The sequence below is a fragment of the Lactuca saligna genome, chromosome 1 (assembly GCF_052625555.1).
Source record: "Lactuca saligna cultivar CGN05327 chromosome 1, ASM5262555v1, whole genome shotgun sequence".
Classification (NCBI taxonomy): domain Eukaryota; kingdom Viridiplantae; phylum Streptophyta; class Magnoliopsida; order Asterales; family Asteraceae; genus Lactuca; species Lactuca saligna.
This window is the reverse complement of record NC_136417.1, coordinates 69,929,553-69,945,549: the sequence shown is the minus strand read 5'-3', so window position 1 is coordinate 69,945,549 and position 15,997 is coordinate 69,929,553. Positions and strand designations below refer to the sequence as shown.

Here is a 15,997-nt window from a genome sequence, read left to right as displayed (position 1 = left end):
AACTTGCCCAAGTGTCCCAAGTGCCCTTTCCACCACAACGGCCCCTGCCATGAACTGCAGTGTTCCAACTGCGGTCGAAAGGGCCATACTGTCCGAATTTGTAAGGCCCCTCCCAAACCTATCACGCAGGTTCCTGGTACGGGAGTGACCCCAACTTGTTATGGTTGTGGGGAGGCAGGTCATTTTAAGAGAAACTGTCCAAAGACCACAAATGCTGGAGGAACTGGAAGGCTACTCGCTATCGGTCACAATGAAGCGGTAGCAGATCCCACGGTAGTCACGGGTACGTTTCTTCTCAACAACTCCTATGCCTGTGTCTTATTTGATTGTGGTGCAGAAAGAAGCTTCGTAAATCATAACTTTAAATACTTACTCAAACAAACCCCTCGACCACTAAAAGAAACATTCGTCGTAGAAATGGCTAATGGGAAAACAGAAAGCTCTAGCGAAATCTACATAGGTTGCACTCTCATGTTAGACGATCACTCATTTCCAATCGATCTTATGCCAGTCTCAATCAAAAACTTCGATGTCATTGTTGGTATGGATTGGTTGAGTCTCCATCACGCCGATATCCTATGTTCCGACAAAGCCATTCGTCTGAACCTTCCGAATCATGAAACCCTCTTGATATATGGAGATAAGCCGAGTACGAGCCTTCGTATCATCTCTAGTGTTCAGGCTCAGAAATACTTACGCAAGGAATATCGCGCCTTTCTTACCCACGTCGTCGACACTAACCAGAAATCGAAAGATCCAAAAGACATCCCCGTAGTATGCGATTTCCCTGATGTCTTTCCGGAGGATCTTCCCGGCCTACCTCCCAAACGTCAGATTGAGTTCAGAATCGACCTAATTCCAGGAGCTACCCCCGTAGCTAAGTTGCCCTACCGTCTAGCGCCCGCCGAAATGCAAGAACTATCTGGTCAACTCAACGAACTGCTCAGCAAGGGCTTTATAAGACCAAGTTTCTCACCTTGGGGAGCTCCGATCTTGTTTGTGAAGAAGAAAGACGGATCGTTTCGGATGTGCATCGATTATAGAGAACTCAATAAACTCACGGTTAAAAATCGCTACCCTCTCCCTCGTATCGACGATCTGTTTGATCAACTACAAGGAGCAAGTTACTTCTCCAAGATTGACCTTAGATCTGGGTATCATCAGTTACGAGTACTTGAGGAAGATGTTCCGAAGACAGCTTTCCGAACCCGCTACGGACATTTTGAGTTCGTAGTGATGCCCTTTGGACTGACTAACGCCCCCGCAGTATTCATGGACTTGATGAATAGAGTGTGTCGTCCATACCTGGATCAGTTCGTCATCGTCTTCATTGACGATATCCTCGTTTACTCTCGGAACGAGGAAGAACACATGGATCACTTACGACGAGTCTTGGAAACGTTGCGATCTGAAAAGTTATATGCGAAGTTCTCTAAGTGCGAGTTCTGGATCCGAAGAGTTGAATTCTTAGGTCACGTGGTTAGTAAGGAAGGAATTCATGTGGATCCCTCCAAGATTAAATCTATTGAGAACTGGTCAGCGCCGAAGACGCCTACAGAAATTCGTCAATTTCTAGGCCTCGCTCGCTACTACCGTAGATTCATTCAAAACTTTTCTCGGATTGCGAAGCCTCTCACTATGCTGACACAGAAAGGGGTACCGTTCGACTGGGAAGAAAGACAGAAAAAGGCATTCCAAACCCTGAAGCGAGCCCTATGCACCGCACCAGTATTATCCCTTCCTGAAGGGACAGAATATTTTGTTGTATACTGTGATGCATCCAATCAGGGGCTCGGTTGTGTCTTGATGCAACGGGGTAAGGTTATCGCATATGCCTCGAGACAGCTAAAGACCCATGAGGCGAACTACACTACTCACGACCTCGAGTTAGGAGCAGTTGTCTTTGCACTAAAAATCTGGAGACACTATTTATACGGGACAAAGAGTGTGGTGTACACTGATCATAAAAGTCTTCAACACATACTGAACCAAAAAGAACTCAACATGAGACAGCGTCGATGGGTCGAGCTACTTAACGATTACGACTGTGAAATTAGATATCACCTGGGAAAAGCCAATGTAGTAGAAGATGCACTGAGCAGGAAGGAGTATACTGGTCGAAAGACCAAATCGTTGATGATGACTATCCATTCGCATCTCTCCACACAGATCAAAGAGGCTCAGCTGGAAGCCTTAAAGCCCGAGAACGTGTTGGGAGAATCTCTGCGCGGAATGGATAAAAATCTGGAGGTTAAGGGTGACGGAGCCTACTACTTCATGGACCGAATCTAGACTCCACCCCATGGAGGTTTTAGAGATTTGGTTATGAGGGAAGCGCATAACACTCGCTACTCCATCCACCCGGGTTCAGATAAGATGTATCTGGATCTCAAAAAGCTATACTGGTGACCGAACATGAAAGCGGAGATCGCCACCTTTGTGAGTAAGTGCCTTACTTGCGCGAAGGTCAAGGTCGAATATCAAAAGCCTTCAGGACTTCTTCAACAACCTGAGTTACCAGAATGGAAGTGGGAGCAGATCACAATGGACTTTATAACCAAACTTCCCAAGACAGCGGGTGGATTAGATACTAGTTGGGTCATTGTTGACAGGTTGACTAAGTCCGCACACTTCCTACCCATTAAGGAAACGGACAAGATGGAGAAACTCACTAGAATATACCTTAAAGAAATAGTACGACTACATGGCGTCCCAATATCTATAATCTCAGACAGAGATAGTAGATTCACCTCTAGGTTCTGGCAATCGTTGCAAGAAGCACTAGGGATGAGGCTGGACATGAGTACAGCCTACCATCCGCAGACCGACGGACAGAGTGAGAGGATGATTCAAACCTTAGAGGATATGCTACGAGCTTGTGTGATTGACTTTGGTAAGTCATGGGACACACATTTACCCCTTGTGGAATTTTCTTATAATAATAGTTATCATACGAGCATCAAGGCAGCCCTATTCGAAGCCCTCTACGGCCGTAAGTGTAGATCCCCTCTGTGCTGGGCTGAGGTGGGTGACACTCAGCTAGCTAAAGGAAGAGTTCCTGATAGCTCTCTCACTGGTCCGGAGATCATTCGAGAAACAACCGAGAAGATTGTACAGATACGCGAACGACTAAAAGCCGCTAGGGATCGACAGAAAAGCTACACCGACAAACGAAGAAAACCTTTGGAATTCCAGGTGGGAGATCGAGTCCTGTTGAAGGTCTCACCCTGGAAGGGCACGATACACTTTGGAAAGTGTGGAAAGTTGAACCCAAGGTACATAGGGCCTTTTGAGATTCTCGCCAGAATCGGCCCCGTAGCTTATAAACTCAACCTACCTCACGAACTAAGCAACATACATCCTACCTTTCACGTCTCTAACTTGAAGAAATGTCTATCAGACGAGACACTCGTAATTCCCCTTGATGAGATTGAGGTCAATGAGAGCCTCAACTTCGTGGAAGAGCCCGCGGAGATTATGGATCGAGAAGTAAAACGAACGAAACAAAGTCGTATCCCAATTGTGAAAGTTCGGTGGAACGCCAAACGAGGATCGGAATTCACTTGGGAACGCGAAGACCAAATGAAACTCAAATACCCCCATCTCTTCGCGTAGTAGTATTGTAATTCTTATCTGTATGAATTCTAAATTTCGGGACGAAATTCCCCTAACGGGGGGATAATGTGACAACCCCAAATATATTACCGTTACAAATCCTATTTTCACTAATGGAATGCGTCACTATATGTTATTTCTCGGTATTGTTTGGGTCGTCAATAAATAAATATCTAGTTAATTATATGTCCCGGTATTATCATAAGTAATTATAACTTGTAAATGTTAACCCCGTTTAACTAAATAGAGTTATATTACTTTTTAACCACTTCACCCGGGTAAAAAGTTTTAACCCCGTTAAACTTTAGCATCGGGTAGCCGTGTATCGGGTGCAATACCCGAGACGTATAAAAATGATTGAACACTTGAACTCTGAATACCTCAATATGAAACCCTTGAACTCTGAAATCACTGGATTTGCACTTCCTTCAGCCTTCTCTTGCCTTGATCACCTTCTCCTTCAATTTACACCAACAAAAGATCAAAAATGGCCGCTCCTTACCTCACAAATGATCTAGGTCTCTCTCTAAGGTGTGGTAGCCGCTATTGACAGCCATAAGGGCCTTTAAATAGGTCCCAAACCCTGGAAATTAGGGCTTCATTAAACAGTGTGGACTCGCCGAGTCCGAACGTGAACCCGGATGTCAAAAAGGTCAAGGCCGAGCACCTGAGGCCGCACAGCAAGGTGTAACCATTGGATATTCCCCTATGGAAGTGGGAAGATATTACTATGGACTTTATAACCAAACTTCCCAGGACCGCACGGGGAGTGGATTCCATATGGGTCATCATGGATCGGTTGACCAAGAGTTCCCTTTTTATACCGATCCAAGAGAGTATCTCAGCCGAGAAGTTGGCCGACATCTACATTCGAGAAGTGGTGGCTCGACACGGAGTGCCAGTCTCTGTGACTTCAGATAGAGATGTGCGGTTTACTTCCAGGTTCTAGAAGAAGTTCCACAATGAGTTGGGTACTCGTCTACACTTTAGCACCGCATTTCACCTGCAGACGGATGGTCAGAGCGAGCGGACCATCCAGATTTTGGAGGATATTTTATGGGCATGTGTGTTAGACTTCGGTGGTAGCTGGGATACTTACTTCCCATTGGCTGAGTTGTCGTATAACAATAGCTACCACGCGAGTATCGACCGTCCTCCCTTCAAGATGCTATTTGGGAGAAGGTGCAGGATCCCGATATGTTGGGGTAAGGTTGACCATAGGGTCATGAGGAGCACCGAAGTGGTGCTCAAGACGACAGCAAGGATTCAGCAGGTCCGAAGCAGGCTCCACACTGCTCTGAATATGCAGAAAAATTATGCCGACAAGCACCGTTCAGACCTGGAGTTCCAGGTCGGGGATATGGTTCTCCTGAAGGTGTTGCCATGGAAGGGCATCATCCGATTCACGAAACGGGGCAAGTTAGGCCCCAGGTACATCGGACCTTTCAGGGTTTTAGCCCGGGTGGGCAAGGTGGCGTACAGGCTAGATCTGCCAGCCGAACACAGTCAGTTCCACAAAACTTTTCATGTCTCCCAGCTGTGGAAATGACTAATGGACGACTTAGTAGTGGTGCCCTTAGAGGATATTCAGGTCGATGATAGCCTGAATTACATTGAGCAACCGATAGCCATTCTAGATAGGAAGATGAAGGCGTTGAGGAACAAGGAAGTAGTTCTGGTGAAGGTGCAGTGGCAATACCGCAAGGGTTCAGAGTGGACTTGGGAGCTAGAAGATGAGATGAGGAAGCACTTGTGACAACCCCAAATATATTGCCGTTACAAATCCTATTTTCACTAACGGAATGCGTCACTATATGTTATTTCTCGGTATTGTTTGGGTCGTCAATAAATAAATATCTAGTTAATTATATGTCCCGGTATTATCATAAGTAATTATAACTTGTAAATGTTAACCCCGTTTAACTAAATAGAGTTATATTACTTTTTAACTACTTCACCCGGGTAAAAAGTTTTAACCCCGTTAAACTTTAGCATCGGGTAGCCATGTATCGGGTGCAATACCCAAGACGTATAAAAACGATTGAACACTACAATTGAACTCTTTTACCACACTTTCACCTCTCTCTCACTACTTTCTCTCTCTAGACCCGAAATCGACCCCAAATCCGCGAATTTCCGACTTCCAAATGTAAGGATTCATTCCCTATCTTAATCTAAACATACTTTACTGCATTTAGAGTCCAAAATCATAGAAAACAAGGAACAAAAAGGAGTTTACGGCCTAAGAAGCCCCTTAGGCCGTAAACCCCCAAAATCATGCCAAAGACCTTGTTTTTCCTTCCTTTAAGCTCATGGACTAATTAAGGTATAAACCTAGGAGGCTTTGGACACTAAAACACAAAGAATTGAAGCTTAAAAAGGAGTTTACGGCCCAAGCTTGTGCTTAGGCCGTAAACACCTCAAACACCCCAAAAACCCTTGTTTAAAGTCCCAAAAACTCATCTAGGGTGTTTGGTAATTTAGACTTGACAACAAGGAAGGCCTAAATGCATCAAACAACATCAATTGATGGAAAAAAGAGGAGTTTACGGCCAAGGCTAAGCTTGGGCCGTAAACACCCATGTTTTTGTGTCAAACAAGTCCCTAAACCACTCAAATGCATGTAAGGAATTTAGCTAAGGCCTTTGGATGTGTGTTGTACCATTAAACTTCCCATTTTGAGGCAAAATGAAGAGTTTACGGCCAAGGATATTCTTGGGCCGTAAACTCCCCAAATTTCATGCCAAATTGTCCCAAAACTCATTATAGGGCCTTCTAGGATTTACCTAAGGTGAATGAGAACATGTAGTACCATTTAAGCATCCATCTTGAAGGATTTAATGGAGTTTACGGCCCAAGAACAAGTCTTGGCCGTAAACTCCCCAAAATGTCACAAAACAAGAGTTTAATCCCTCCATATTGGCCCAAGACACATGCCATTAAAGTAAGGAAGTGAAACAAGGCCTTAAACAAGCAATTTGGAAGACCACATGAGCTTACGGCCAAGCCTAGGGGGCTTACGGCCGTAAACTCCCAAGGAGTGGCCTTTGGGCCGTAAACTCCAAGGGAGTGAGCTCATGAACCCTCCCGTAAATCCTCCTTAGCCTTAAACCACTCCCGGGAACCCCTTCTAGGCCCTAAAACCCCGAATTGATGCTAGAATGCCTCAATACTTAAACGGAAAGCATAAAATGATTCATTTATTGTAAAACACATATTTTCATATGACATTAGGGTCCTAAAGGTGTACAAGTCATTATTTGGAACAAAACGCTCAGCCGACACTCTTACCCGATTTACCCGATTCACCTGATTTACGCGATTTCAGGTGAGTTCATACCCCTTTAATGAACCTTTCAAATGTTTTATATGTTTTAGGGGGGAGATACAAGTTGAATATACATGTTTATGAAAAGTTATACAAGAAGATTTTTATATTACAGAATTAATCACATGTGATTCACAACCTGTAGTTCAAATCACATGTGATTTATCACTATGCTTTATAAATAAATCAATTGTTTTCAAACTATCTTGGATAAACAAACAAGCTTTAAATGTTTCTTTTGCACAATACTTTTGTTTAATAAAACTCCTTATAAAAATGTAACCACACTAATATATTTATATAAGTAAGACTTGAAGGACTTAGGACCGATAGCTCGCCTTATTTCCTGTTTCTTGTTTGATTGTGGGCTTAGGGTAGTGGTTATCCATCCGACTATCATTGATTTCTTAGTTATATATCTCGTATATTAGTACGGATTACGAGTACTTATTATTTCATTAGATGCCTAAATCACTAACTTGACTAGAACCATACACACTAATTTAACTATAATAGGTATAGTTAAGGACTCTATCCCTTGTTTTAACTACTACTCTACACTACTATAATTCTCTCTATTATGAAGCAATACACTAACAAGAGAATACAATACAAGTTATACAAAAGACTACTACACTATAATACAAGAGAATGTACCAATCATGAGATAATTCATTAATCCACTACGAAATACTCTATACGCTACACACTACGCCCGAAGTTTTCCGATAGGAAGACGACACTATATGTATAGATCTATACGGGGCAGACGCTATTACATCCCGACTGATAACTTCAGTCCGAGCCGCTCAGGTCCAGGGATGCCTTTACTCTACTACACTATGCATGACAGGGAAGGTCATGAGGGTCCGCTATTACTCACACTATTGGTAACATACAAGAAAGACACTATAACCACACTAAAATACTAAAAGAAAGATGAAGTAATATCCCGAAGTAAATAAGTATCTAATACTAAAGGATGCTGCACCACTATTATGTACTCCAAGAATAACTCACTATATTGTCTTACTTAGTGGTGAGTCGCTATTACACTTCTACGATAAATGGCTTTCAAAGATAGAAACAACATATATCTTAAAGATTTTCATTTACTATACAGTTCTGGAAAATATAGGATTTTCTAGGTTTTACTACTACTTATGATTACAAACTTCAGTTTTCATACTAATGATTCTAATGCTTTTTATACAAATACTCACACTAAACTCTTATGAACTCACCAGCTTTATGCTGATATTCTTTTCAAAATAACTTGTATCTTCAGGTCAAAGATAGACAGGTACAGCTGCAGCATTTTTGGAGAAGATGGAGTATGAAAGACCCATCTTTTATTTTTGTTTACTTTTGGTGTTTGTCAAATATTACAAAACACACTTGTAAATACACTTATTATTATGTAAATGAAATGGTTGTATGTTTCTTGCTTTTACTATTATACAATTGTGATGATACTGTACACTACGTCATCCACCCCGAAACGTATTCCGCCGTTATCGGTTTTGGGGTGTGACAGCACTACCCCGATTTATTTTCGACAGCAGGAACGCACTTCGAGGACGAAGTCTAATTCAATTGGGGGTGATTTGTGACGCACGAGATTTATGAGGTATTAGTTTTGCATTTATTTATGGTAAATGATTTAGTAAGTTTGGACTTGGGCCTTTACAAATGGGGCTGAGGACGGAAGAACACGGGGCGTAACTCCCTTGTACGCCCAGTGTAAGCAATGATCCAAGATGCAGACTCAACCACGTACACGCAACGTACCAGAAGGTACGTGCAGCGTACGCGCGTAGTGCCCTAAACGCTAATTTTTGGGACTTATCCCTATATAAAGGATGTTATGGCCTTGGACCAGCCTCCCTAATACCCTCAAACAGTCATATCAAAAACCCTAGTCTACTTTTGTGTGTTCTTATCCATTGGAGAGAATTTGGTATAGTTTTGGGGCATTGGAAGAAAAAGGAACTTGAAGAAGGAGCAAAGATCCAACAAGAGTTGGTAGATCCAGAGGAGTAGCACCACATTTGAGCTATTTGAGGTACCACGTTCCAACCTTGACCATTATCTTCTTAGATTTGTTGTTGGGAGTCTGTAAAGTTACTTTTGGACTCCATTGTTGATAGTTCTTGCATCTTGACAACTCTAGACCATAATACCTATCCTTTTGGAGTCTTAGAGGCACTATGAGTCATAAAAATTGGACCTTGATGGTTAAGCAACCACCATGCAAGAGTTAGAGAAATTTGGGGCTAGTTAAATGGACCAAAGTCATGTTTTGATCCCAACCTTGCATGCAAGCACATAAAGTTCGCGACTTTATGGGTTAGTATGTTTTAGAAGACTTGGATCTATAGATTGGATGAGAGGACTTACTGGATTAAGTCAAAAATTAAGCCTTTAGGGAACTGGCCGGTATGTTGGGCGTACTCCCCGTTACGCGCCATGTACTAGGTCAAACTCCCCGATTCTGGTCAAGGTAGCGTACGTTGGACGTACGTGCCTATTACGCCGCGCGTACTCCTATAGTTGAGAATTATTGGACTTTTGGGCCTAAAGAAAATGGTCCTGGACTTTTGAGCCTCATGGCCCACTGTGAAGCGGAATTTCGGATATTGGGGATTAGGATTCGAGTAGTGGGCCTTCTTGGGCCCTTAGGAAGTTTTATGAGGGACTTGGGCATATTGGGCCCATTTGGGGAATGAGGCCCAATTTGGCAAATGATCAGTTAGTAGGCCCTTGGGAAATCCTTACAGGGCCATAGGAGGGTTGGGTTTGATAAACTAGAATTTGGGACTTCCATATGTCCATTTGGGTCAAAGTGGTAAAATGGTCATTTACCTTTTGATTAGTTACCAGTCTCCAATTGAGTATTTTAATTGAAATTACAGTCGTAGAGTTGTCGGAGCCACAGCAGACAGAGACTTCTCATCCAGTTTATCAGCAGTCACTTGTACGAGGTGTGTTACCTTCCAATAGCGGTGGGTCTACGGCCACAATGTCGGCCCATCAGTAGGAGTTGTATAATTAGATGATTGTCTCTGTGATATAAATCTAGGTTGCTACTACTTGATATGTTTATGTGCTAGTATGATATGGTGCTATGTGCTAGTGACTGTAGGGGAGATAGTCCCCGGATTACCCTTCGATAGGGCCTAAGGGGTAGTCATACCCAGCCATGCTAGATAGATTATGTGATATGTGTTATGTGGTAGTAGTAGGGGTGAAATAGTCCCCAGTATCCAGTTGAAAGGACCGAAGGGGAGACCAGCACCCAGATATGCTAGTCAGTATTCGGTCGAGAGGACCGAAGGGGAGGCCGCACCTAGGTATGCTAGGTAGTATCCGGTCGAGAGGACTGAAGGGGCAGTTCAGGCACCCAGATATGTCTAACAATATATGTATGTTATGTGATTGTATGGTATATGGTACCATGGGGAAACTCACTAAGCTTTGTGCTTACAGTTTTCAGTTTGGTTTCAGGTACCTCTTCATCGAAGGGGAAGGATCTGGCGCGGTAGCTACACATCACGGTCACACCAGATTTCCGCATTATTGATTCATGGGATTGTACTCTTTTGATTCGAGACATGTTCTGGATACTTTATGATTTGTCATGATATCAACAAGTTTTTAGTAAATGTTTTATAAATCAATTAATTAAAAGTGAAATTTTTGGACTTGAATTTTGGGATGTTACATACACGCCTCTGCTCATCGCGTACCTGACATCGAATTCGAGTAGATTGCGAGTGATGTGGAAAATTCGGGTATTGACACGTGGCCTTCTTTGGATGGAGCCACGATGATCAAGCGCGAAGCGCACATATATTTTCATCAAGCACCAAAATTCCATGCCTATAAATAGAATGTTGGGTAGAGCCATTCTGCATCACTCTCTGCATCTCTCAAAGTGGTAACTGTCCTAGGTGATCCCTGGAATCCCGAGCCCGATTCAACCCTACACCAATGTTCTCACACAACTAGGGTGAGTTCACCGCCCCATTTTACTATTTTAAAAGTTTTGCAGGGGTAATACATGCTTATCAAACTGCTTTATGAAAATATGTTTATATCTATAAATATCAATCGTTATATAAAGTATGAAACGTTATGATAATGTAGCTATAGATTCTATACGTAGTTTTAAGCTATTATATTATGCCTAAGAGTTATGATGTGCGATAATCTAGGAAGAGATATTACCTAGATTCTATAATGGCCAATTTCCTACAATAACATAGTACCTAGAAGTAATGTTGGTCAAATATAGCGATACGTACTGTACCTAATCGTTACTATGCCCAAATATCTAGTTTTCAAATTAACCATAATTAGGGTATATATGTATGATAAATAATTTATATATACTAGATAATTATGAGATCTAAAAGGTATAATTATCAAAATATAAAGGTAAAAGGGTTTATATTATGATAGTTATAAGAAATCTATGACATCCCGGAATTTAGGTTAAAAACTGTGAACGGTCAAGTTCACAGTAAATATTTTGGTAATTTGACTCATTAAGTTTTAGTGCATCTTATGTAAAATAAATGAGTTTATTTCAACTATTATAAGATACTAGATAGTATCTTACTTCCAAATGTGTAAGCTGGCAAACGAATCAAACAGCTCAATCTATAACCATAATTAATGCGTCTAATAAACTAAAATTTCGTATTAAGTAGTTATGAGAAAAACAAACACTCTAGTCTCTTAGTACATGTTTCCCTGATTCCGAAAATATAAAGAACGTCTAAAGTTCGTATGCAAAAGATATGACCGTTTTAAGAATACAAAACCAGTATAATACTGACTAGTTGTGAGACCCATGCAATACATAAGTTAATTAAAAAAGGTTAAATATAAATGTCAAAATATTTGAAAACTTTGATTTTATAAGAAAATAAAAAAAATAAAGAATTGTTATAATTAAAATATTTTTTATCTTTTAAATATAAATAAATAATTTAAATGAATAAACAAAAGAAACTAATGAGTTTTAATTTGAAAATTTTGAAATTAAAAGGTAAGTTCATTAATGAAATTGCTATCCGTTATTAGTACATTATTGAATTAAAATATTATGTTAAATTTAATAAAATATAAAAACTTATAAAGTGACATGTGGAAAAAAAATCAATTCAAAATAACCACAAAATGATATTTGACAAATTGAATGAGAGTGTTACATGTGACAAAAAACATCCATTTATCAGAGTAAGATTTTCTTAAAACCGATAAAATCGTTTCTATCCATTGAATGACTTTTACGTCTCAGATGGAAATTTCGAGAACGTTTTTATAGTCTATTATTTAATAACATACTAGAAATATTTTTGACAAAAATATTTGAAGAAGTCGAAAAAATGACGTTCCGGTCCAATTAAACGCAAAACTTTAAACATGATTTTTCAGAGTTCTACAACTCGAAAAATTAATCCATCCGAGTTTTTGGAATCATTGTAACCGAGACATTATTCTTCATTTTTAGAAAAATTATTTGATATCGAGATTGATGACACACAAATCGAGAAAGTTAGAAAATAATTATAAAAATACGAAAAAAATAGTTCTTAAATGGTTGAAGACCTATACATATGTTTGTATAGAGAATCTATTCATCAATTCCAAAAGAATAATAGCAATCATATATAATAAATCTTTAAGTCATAATTATTTACAAACACACACATTTTATATATACATCAAAGTTATATAGATTAAAAACATTAATGAATACATAAGTATACAAAATATATAAATTATGACTTTTATGGTTATTAATACATATACACATGTTTGAAATATATAAATACATATCTAAATATAAGAATGGTCAACTCGTACACTATTCTATACCATCCATACATGAACTAGTGCAATATACTAATACATACACAAATACATATATAATGTACAACTTATTATCCAAATAGTATACTTGTGTGTATAACTAGTATAATACATCCATACACATCCAAATGCACAGCTAATTGAGGTATTACATTGTTTCTAAGTCCGAACATGACAAATAATTAAACCAATACATCACACAAATACATACAAGAATGATAAAATCAATACATTGCTTGCAAATTTAATATCAAATACTACAGTCAAAACAAAATGAAACTTGTACGCCTTAACAATCAATGGTACAACTTTGAAGTGTCGATCTTCACAAAATATTACTTGCAAGACTGCTTATTTGGCCGTCAAATTAAATAATTTAACTATTTCTTTCAACCAACATCACACTCAAACTCAACAAAAATCAAATCAGTTTTTATATATAAAAAAAAAAAAAAAAAAAGATATCGTCTTCTACCATTTCTTTCCCGTTTCTGGATCGTCACCCAAAGAAAAAGGCTGTTGCCCTTCTCTATCCTAGTAACGATCGCAGCTTCGTTTCTTCTTCTTCCTTTTGATTTCAAGATGCAAAACAGCCTCATCACCATCATTCTTCTTCATTCCTTCCTGTCAAAAATCAAACTCAAACACCCACTTAAGCCCTAGAAAATTCTGTCAAAAATCAAACCCAAACACCCACTTAAGCCCTATCAAATTCTGCCAAAAAAAAAAGGTGAGCTGCCGGAGCAGCCCCCATCCACTCACCTACAACCGCCGAAGAAAACCCTCCATCTACTTCACATCAGCCTCCCACCATCGCCACCTTCAGCATTCGTTGTTTGCTCCCTCAGATCGACCTTCAATTCCACTCCTTTGCTGAATTCGTCTTGAGCAAGGCAGCCTTCCGATTTCCTTCGTCTCCAACTCGATCTCGCAACCCTCTTTTCTTCTTCCCTTCGCAAACGCCACCGAACCCCTTTCCCCTCGCTTTCTTTCTCTTCTGTTCTCATCGACCACAGACCTCCGAAGGTCTTGACTTCGTCGCTGCTGCTGCTCGCGACACTCCATCAGACTTTTCTTTTCCTTCGGCCTCGTCGACCCTGAAGATATCTTCGCAAATCAATCGACAAAACCTCATGTTACGTGCGTATCTTCGTCCTTCCTTGCCGCCTTCGTTCTATTGCCTTCGTTCATTCCCGTTCTTTTCCTTACATAATAATAATAATTTTAAAAAAATAAAAAAATAAAAAATAAATAAATAAAAAACATATCTTCTTCTACCATTTCTTTACCGTTTCTGGATCTTCAGCCAAAGAAGAAGGCTGTTGCCCTTCTCTACCCTAGTAACACGATCGCAGCTTCGTTTCTTCTTCTTCCTTTTGATTTCAAGAAGCAAAACAGCCTCATCACCATCATTCTTCTTCATTCCTTCCTGTCGAAAATCGAACCCAAACACCCACTTAAGCCCAATCAAATTCTGCCAAAATAATAATAATAACAATAATAATAGGAATAACAGGGGAGCTGCCGTAGCAGCCCCCATCCACTCACCTACAACCGCCGATGAAACCCTCCATCGACTTCACAGCAGCCTCCCACCATCGCCACCATTAGCCTTCGTTGTTTGCTCCCTCGGGTCGACCTTCAATTCCACTCCTTTGCTGATTTCGTCTTGAGCAGGGCTGGTCCTTCTGATTTCTCGGAACCCTCTCTTCTTCTTCCCTTCGCAAACGCCACCGAATCACCCCTTTCCCCTCGCTTTCTTCCTCTTCTGTTCCAATCGACCACAGACCTCCGAAGGTCTTGACTTCGTCGCTGCTGCTGCTCGCGACACTCCATCCGACTTTTGTTTTCCTTCGGCCTCGTCGACCCGGAGACGAACTCTTCGCGAATCGATCGACGAAACCTCACGTCACCTGCGTATCTTCGTGCTTCCTTGCCGCCTTCGTTCATTCCCGTTCTTTTCCTTGATCGAGCCACAAATGAACACGGGACATAAAAAGCCCAAATTTTCATTAAGTTGAGACCATTAAACACAATCAGTCCTCCATGAGATTTCCTTATATAAAAGCCCTAAATCATCTTGATTTTACAAAATAAACACATTTAACCCCTCTGAACCCTTTTATTCAAACGAGTCCTTTCCCCAAAAATTTTGTGTATTTTAAACAAAACAGCCCCCATGGAGATTTCTTAACAATATCAGTCCAAGACTTAGACATTAATACAATTTAAACCATTTCAGTCCCTCCTTTTATTTATTTTAACAAAATCAGTCATAGTTTGGTTAACTAAATTATCAAACAACCCCCCAATAGTTTAAATTCGTTATGAAACGGTCTTAGAAGTATTTGAAAGTTCAAAAAACGTGACTTTGTGGCTTCTCACGACAAGCTTCCCAAAAATGAAAGAACTCCGAACAACTCGAACTCACGCTTCAAAAGTGAGTGCTTATAACCCATTTTTAATATTTTAATTATTTCGAAGGGGGAGGGGGGGGGGATACATGCGTCTGTATACTTTTTTTATACAAATATATTATCCTTTATGCGAAAATAAAATAAATGTAGTTTATAAAATTGTTATTAGTCAATATAACATATTGTTACAAATAAACTAGTTTAAAGTTTTCATATAAATATTATAGTTATTTTATCATGAAATAACTAGTCCACACAATAAATGCTACATGATACAAATATATATGATTTTTATGTGACATTGTATATTTATAAAAAGCACATCATAAAACTTTGTAGTATTTCAAGGATTCAAGCTATTACTATGCATGTATATTTATATGTTTAAATACATAACGTTTATACATGTATATATGTTCATTACTTTGAAACATACTGCTATATAAAAGCGAGTACATTACACTTTTAGATACATACCAAGCATATGGGATTTTATAAACTTTATACAATGAAATTCATTATGCCTAGTGACTTAACCACAATTAAGTTAGGGATGAGAGCTATTCATATACTTTTTAATGAGATTGAAATCGCAAGATACAATTTCACCTCATACAAGTAGTTTACCCACCGTGTCATCCTCAAAATGATACGATCTATACTTTCGGATCTAAAATGAATGGATTTACCTAATCCAAACTCCCAAATTAGGTATGAATGACTATGTCTAATCCATTCTCTCTGATCAATGACA

General features: G+C 39.8%; 1 long non-coding RNA gene across 2 annotated transcripts; it reads right to left on the bottom strand.

The window, feature by feature from the left end:
- Nucleotides 1-12,875: 12,875 nt before the first annotated feature.
- On the bottom strand, nt 12,876-14,869 carry LOC144999327 (uncharacterized). 2 transcript variants are annotated; one of them, XR_013660846.1, is made up of 4 exons: nt 14,375-14,869; nt 14,116-14,255; nt 13,589-14,030; nt 12,876-13,450 (listed from the first exon to the last, which is right to left on the bottom strand). It is a non-coding gene; the product is annotated as an uncharacterized LOC144999327 (long non-coding RNA). The 2 variants fall into 2 exon arrangements; XR_013660842.1 differs by having other exon boundaries at nt 12,876-14,030.
- Between the last annotated feature and the right edge of the window lie 1,128 nt (nt 14,870-15,997).